The sequence below is a fragment of the Ailuropoda melanoleuca genome, chromosome 19, assembly GCF_002007445.2.
Source record: "Ailuropoda melanoleuca isolate Jingjing chromosome 19, ASM200744v2, whole genome shotgun sequence".
Classification (NCBI taxonomy): Eukaryota; Metazoa; Chordata; class Mammalia; order Carnivora; family Ursidae; genus Ailuropoda; species Ailuropoda melanoleuca.
Genome location: NC_048236.1, coordinates 358,331 through 364,402, shown reverse-complemented (window position 1 = coordinate 364,402; position 6,072 = coordinate 358,331). Strand labels below are relative to the sequence as shown.

At 45.5% G+C, this 6,072-nt stretch overlaps 1 long non-coding RNA gene across 1 annotated transcript; it reads left to right on the top strand.

Moving 5' to 3' along the window:
- The first annotated feature begins 1,776 nt into the window (after positions 1–1,776).
- On the top strand, positions 1,777–2,744 carry LOC109488899. Its single transcript, XR_002141756.2, has 3 exons — positions 1,777–1,907; positions 2,109–2,193; positions 2,286–2,744. It is a non-coding gene; the product is annotated as an uncharacterized LOC109488899 (long non-coding RNA).
- The last annotated feature ends 3,328 nt before the right edge of the window (positions 2,745–6,072 follow it).

The window sequence follows — 6,072 nt, the reverse complement described above, 5'->3', positions numbered from 1 at the left end:
ATGGCCATCTTCTACTTGCCCCTCCAGAACCCCTTTCTGGCCACCTTGGGTGGATGATCTGTAGGGCCGCATCATGGCCTTCATGCCCTCTGGCATCATGTTGGAAGGGAAGCCTGACTAAAGGTCCAAGGGGGGGAACAAAGTGAGGGCAGAGTACCTATTGCCCTGGTTCCCTCCCCACAGGGTTGCATTGGGCTTCACCAGAGGTCACAGCTCCTCTCAAGGTGGCCTTCTCTATCTCACTCTACTCCTGGTTCTTCTGATTGTTCCTTCCCCTTGCCTTTTAGAAGTGGTTACATCTCTCTGCTTTTATAGCCCCTGGACATTGCACTATCCCTTGGGGTTTCCTCCATCTGTCCATATATACCTTTGTAAATAATAGTCCCTTTGTACTGGGTTGAATAGTGTCTTCCCCACAAATTCATGTCCACCCAGAATTTCAGAACATGACCTTGCTTGGAGGAAGAGTTTTTGCAGATGTAATTAGTCAAGATGAGGTCATAATGATTTGGGTTGGCCTTAACTCCACTGGCTGGTGTCCTTGTAAGAAGGCCATGTGAAGACGTCTACACAAGGAAGAAGGCCATATGGTGATGCAGGCAGAGATTGGAATGATTCGGCTACAAGCCAGGGGAACACCAAGGATTGTAGGCAACCACTGGAAGCCAGGAGGGAGGCATAGGACAGTTTTCTCTCAGAGCCTCCAGAAGGAACTAACCTTGTTGACACCTTGAATTCAGACTTCTGGCTTCCAGAACTGGGGAAGAAGTAAATGTCTGCTGTTTTAGCCATCCAGTTTGTGGTTATTTGTTACAGAAGCCCTAGGAAACTTAATACACCATCAAATTTTCTTTCAATTCTTCAAACTCGAGGGTTCCATCTGTTTCCTGTGGGGGACCCTAGCAGATAGAATTCTCTAGCTCATCTCCAGGGTCTTTCTATTATCTTCAGTAAGCCCTAAATCCTCACTTTGGAACCTAAGACCCTCCCACTAGTGTTCCACACTGTTTTTCCAGCCCTCTTTTTGCCTGGTTCCCACAAATGTGATTCCCTTGCCCCAGCCAAGTTGGTCTCTTGACTCCCGATCCTGCTTTGCATTTGTTCCAGCTACTCTTTCCTGGTTCCTCCACCCAGATCTCATCTACTTTTAAACCCAACTCCACCCTTCCTCCCCCAGCTGAAAGCTTTCCAGACACCCCAGCCTGTGGAGATCAACCTTATTAGCTCTTAGTGTCAACATACTCAATCCTGGGGCACGTGGGTGGCTCAGTTGGCTAAGCGTCTGCCTTCAGCTCAGGTCATGATCCCAGTATCCTGGGATTGAGTCTGCATTGGGCTTGCTGCTCAGCTCCGAGTCTGCTTCTCCCTCTCCCTCTGCCTGCCACTCCCCCTGCTTGTATTCTCTCTCTCTCTATCAAATAAATAAACAAAATCTTTAAAAAAAAACACAATCAATCCAGCATATGGGGGGTACACACCAGTGGTATTCACACAATGTGTGCTTCTCCCCAACTAGATCGCAAACTCCATGAGATAAGGAAGAGTGCCATATTCTCCATGTTGGGTCCCCCGGTGCTGGGCACATGGTAATGAGAGTGAAGAGAAGCCTGACATGTTTCTGGAACTGATGCTGTTAGTGTACTACTGGGGGAAGAGGCAGGAACTTCCAAGCTCCAAGGAGAACCTGGGGTCCACAGCTCAGTGACTCAACACGGGGATCTTTGGACCTGAGTAGCTGCAATCCATCAGTGACATCATAGTAGGGACAGGGGCCTTCAGTCCCCTGGACTTCCGTGGATTCAAAGAGACACGGCAAGATGTAGAAAAGAAAATTCCCCCTCTCTGTCAATTACATCTTTCCTCTCATCCCCTCTCACATTTCAGTTTCCAGCCCTGACTGTATAAAAGTAAGTCTGACTGATTCCCCTACTAGAGGTTTGTGTTGGGAGAAAGGGGGTTCTAATCCTCCAGCCTGAAGAATCAGACTTCTCCTCCTTATCCTTTACCCTCCTCTCCCTTCCCCTAAAACTCCTCTGACTCACTGGTATTTCTAGTCACCAGCTCCCTCCCACCCCACCTTTCAATTTCTCTATTTCTCTTCTTTTTAGAGAAAATGAAGAGACACCCCATTACAGAATCCATCTCTAAGTCCTTACTCCTGGAGGAAGACAACTTCCTTCGGAAAGAGGCAGAGTGAGTATTGTATTGGGATGGGGGAGGGCGGGCTCTGTCTTTGCATTTTCTTTATTTCTCCTTCAACTGATCTGAATTTCCCCCCATTTTAGGAAAGCCAGGCACCCCAAGGGATCAAGATGGGAGGCAGTGGACAGCCTAAGGACTCTGCCCCCTCACTCATTGGGGAATAAGTTCTGCTTCTCTGTGAACCATGTCCCTGAGCCCTGCTTCTGTGGGTGTAGCCTGAGGACCAAAGCAGTGCTGCACCCCCGGCCCCCTCCAGTTTCCCGCCCAGCTAGGGTGCTCCCTAGCTTGTCAGCAGGGAAGAAGCAGCTGTCTCCTCCAGTGATTATCTTCAGGGCTCAAGTCTCCCAGAGTTCTCCAAAGCCCAGGGCCAAGGGCAAGTCCCAGCTGCTATCTTGGGATGGGTCAAGAACTTCCTGCAATGCCATGCCACTACGCAAGCTGGTACCCATGGGAGTGTGGCCCCGGGGATTTCTTGACCCACTCCCCCAGTCCTTGCCAGAGAAATTACTGCACACTATATCCCTTTGGGAGGGAGCCATCTCCCCAGCCAAGGAGCCATATCTCCAATGATATTACTTGTGGAGGGTGACAAACCCCAGTCCTCTCTACCATTCTTATTTAAATAAAAATGTATTTAGTCAATTGTGGTCTTTCTCTAATGTCTACTGAAAGCACAGTAATTGTTTGAACTGAGAATATATTTTGTCTTCTCATTCTACTCTAAATTGGGTTTTCTAGGGTCCTGATCTTATAATCGAGGGTGTTAATGGTTTTCAGTTATAGCTGCCTATTACCCCGTGTATAGGGGATACTGTGACCCTCAGATTTGTTTCTATAGTGTCCAGTTCCAGTCGGCCATGGAGTCAGAACTACCTGAGTTCAATTTCCATAAACCTATAAATCTGGTAGAATTTTGAGAAGAATTGTATTGAATCTATGTATTAGCCTGGTGAGAACCGATACCATTAAACTATGAGTCCTCCGATTCCTGAACATGGTATATCACTCCATTTATTTGGGTCCTTAAATTCTCTCAGTAATGTCCTGTAGTTTCAGTGTAGAGGTCTTGCACATTTTTCATTACATTTGTTCCTGGGGATTGGATGAGTTTTGCTGCTGCTCTACACTGTATTTTTTATAAGGAGTTTTTCTAAGTACTGGTGATAGGTAGTGTAGGAAGGAGAGCCTCTGCAACACCTACCTTCATCTTTTTTCTAAAAGAACAGCTTTATTGAGATATACTTCACCTACTATACAATTCGCCTATTAAAAGTACAATTCAATGGTCGTTATTATATTCATAGATATATGTGGCCATCATCGCAATCAATTTTAGAACATTTTATCATCTTGAAAAGAAATCACATGCCTTTTAGGTATTACCCACCTATTACTGCATTGCTTTTCATAATCTTATTTTCTATTTTTTGTTTCTGGTATAAAGAAATATAATTTATCTGAGTTTATCATTTGCATTCAGTGACTTGGCTAGACACACCTATTAATTCTAGTAGTTTATAGATTCTTTTAGACTTAATATATACAACTTCATGTCACCTATGAATATAATATCTTGACTTTCCCCTTCCCAATCTTTAAGCCTTTTATTTCTTTTTCTTGTCTCACTGCCCTGGCTAGGACATCTAATGCAATGTTGAATTGAAATGTTGAAGTGAACATCTATTTTCTTGTCCTGATCTAAAGGATGAAACTCACTATTTCATCATTAAATATAATGGTTGCTGTAGGGTTTTGTTTTATTTGTAAATAGTCTTTATCAGGTTCAGGATGTTCCTTATAAGTTAACTGAGTGTTTTTATCATGAATTGGCAACCAGAGTTCAAATCGTGAATCTTCCAATTATTAGTCATTCTACTTTGGGGAAGTTGTTTACCTTCTTTGAGCCTATTTCTCTGTCTTAAATTGGGGGAAGGAATTTCTATCTTAAAGTTTCTTTTCTTTTCTTTTTTCCAAAAGATTTTATTTATTTATTTGACAGAGAGAGATAGCGAGAGAGGGGGAGCTGGAGAGGGAGAAGCAGGCTCCCCACTGGGCAGGGACCCCGATGCGGGGCTCAATCCCAGAACACTGGGATCATGTCCTGAGCTGAGGGCAGATGCTTAACAACTGCGCCACCCAGGCACCCCTATCTTAAAGTTTCTTGCAAAATTGAGAATATTTATAAATAACATCCAACCCATAGTAGGCACTCAATTAAATGCCTGGCATTACATTATACATTTTTTATCATTCTCCTCCCGTTGTATATATGCCCCATGAGGGTTTGCTTTGCCTCTGTTGTTCTGTGCTGTGCCACTGGTGTTTAGAACAGTGCCTGGAAAAGAGAAATTGCTTCAGGCAAGAACTTTTTTGATTAATCAATGTCAGTTCCCTCTTTTCTAGGAATCATGGTTCTAGGGCCTGGAATTATACTTGCCCCTAGAGAATCACACAGTTCTCTTGGGCACTTCTGAAGTTCAGTGCCAACTTTCCTTTTGACTTTTAAAAAATGTCGTGTTTTCCCTCCTAGGTTATTTAATCAATACCCACAACCCTTCTCCCCTAACTTGCTGTACGTCAACGGTAGAGCTGTAGGGCTGAGTCCCAGCCTTCCCAGATGCATTGCATGGCAGTGGACAAGTCCCTCCCCATGAGTCCCTCAGACCTTAGGGATTTCCTTCAGTTGTGGTTCCAGGGCAGATGTGATGCTTGTGGCCTTGCAAATCGCTGAGGAATCTGCTTTGCTTTGTCAAAGTCTCTCCTGAGAGCAGCGAAGAAACCAGGCCCAGTATGAACCTTCTAGACCCCCAGCAAGTTCTGAAATCGGGGAGGTGAATGAGGAAGGTGTAGCCTGAGGGATGAAGACCAGAACAGGGACACCCTGGGCACTCCCCGATGCCACCTCCCCTCAGTTCATATCAGGTCTTCCAGAACACACCCTTCTCCCTCCTGGAATGTCTTTCCTTTGCCACCAAATCCTTTTTATCCTCTAGATCAAGAATTCTCAGCCTTGGCACCACTAGCATTTTGCACCAGACGATTCTTTGTTACGGGGGCTGCCCTGTGCATTGTGGGATGCTTAGCAGCATCCCTGACCTCTAGCTACCAGGGGCTTGTAGTCACAATAGTGCACTCGGAGGTATGATAACCAAAAATGTCTTCAGACGATGCTAAATGGCCCCTAGAGGGCAAAATTGTCCCTGGTTGAGAACCACTGTTCCAAATGATCTTTCTAAAATCCCCTTTTTATCAACCTCTCCCCAACTCAAGTTGTCTGTTCCTCGGTCACCCTTTCCTCCCCACCTTATCCTCATCCCCTCTCTTTTTTTTTTTTTTTAAAGATTTTATTTANATTTATTTATTCGACAGAGATAGAGACAGCCAGCGAGAGAGGGAACACAAGCAGGGGGAGTGGGAGAGGAAGAAGCAGGCTCATAGCAGAAGAGCCTGATGTGGGGCTCGATCCCACAACGCCCTGAGCCGAAGGCAGACGCTTAACCGCTGTGCCACCCAGGCGCCCCACATCATCCCCTCTCTTCTTAACTCTGAGTCAGCCGGAGCCAGGGCTGCCACCATGATGCGTGAGAATAGTGTCCAACATTTACAGAGCACCTACCCCATGCCGCTGCACAAATTATCCAACGTAATCCTTACAACAGCCTTGTGAGTAAGTAGATGTGTGGTCCTCTCCATATTTTAGGTACTACCCAGAGAGGTCAAGTCACTTGTCCGAGGTCATGCTGTTGGTCAGTGGTGGGTTGGGAATTCAAATCCAGGCTGTCTGGCTCACAGGATCATAAGCTACTTACTCTATACCATTGGATATTTCCTCAATTGTTTCCCTTATGTTCATCTACTTCCAGACTGGAC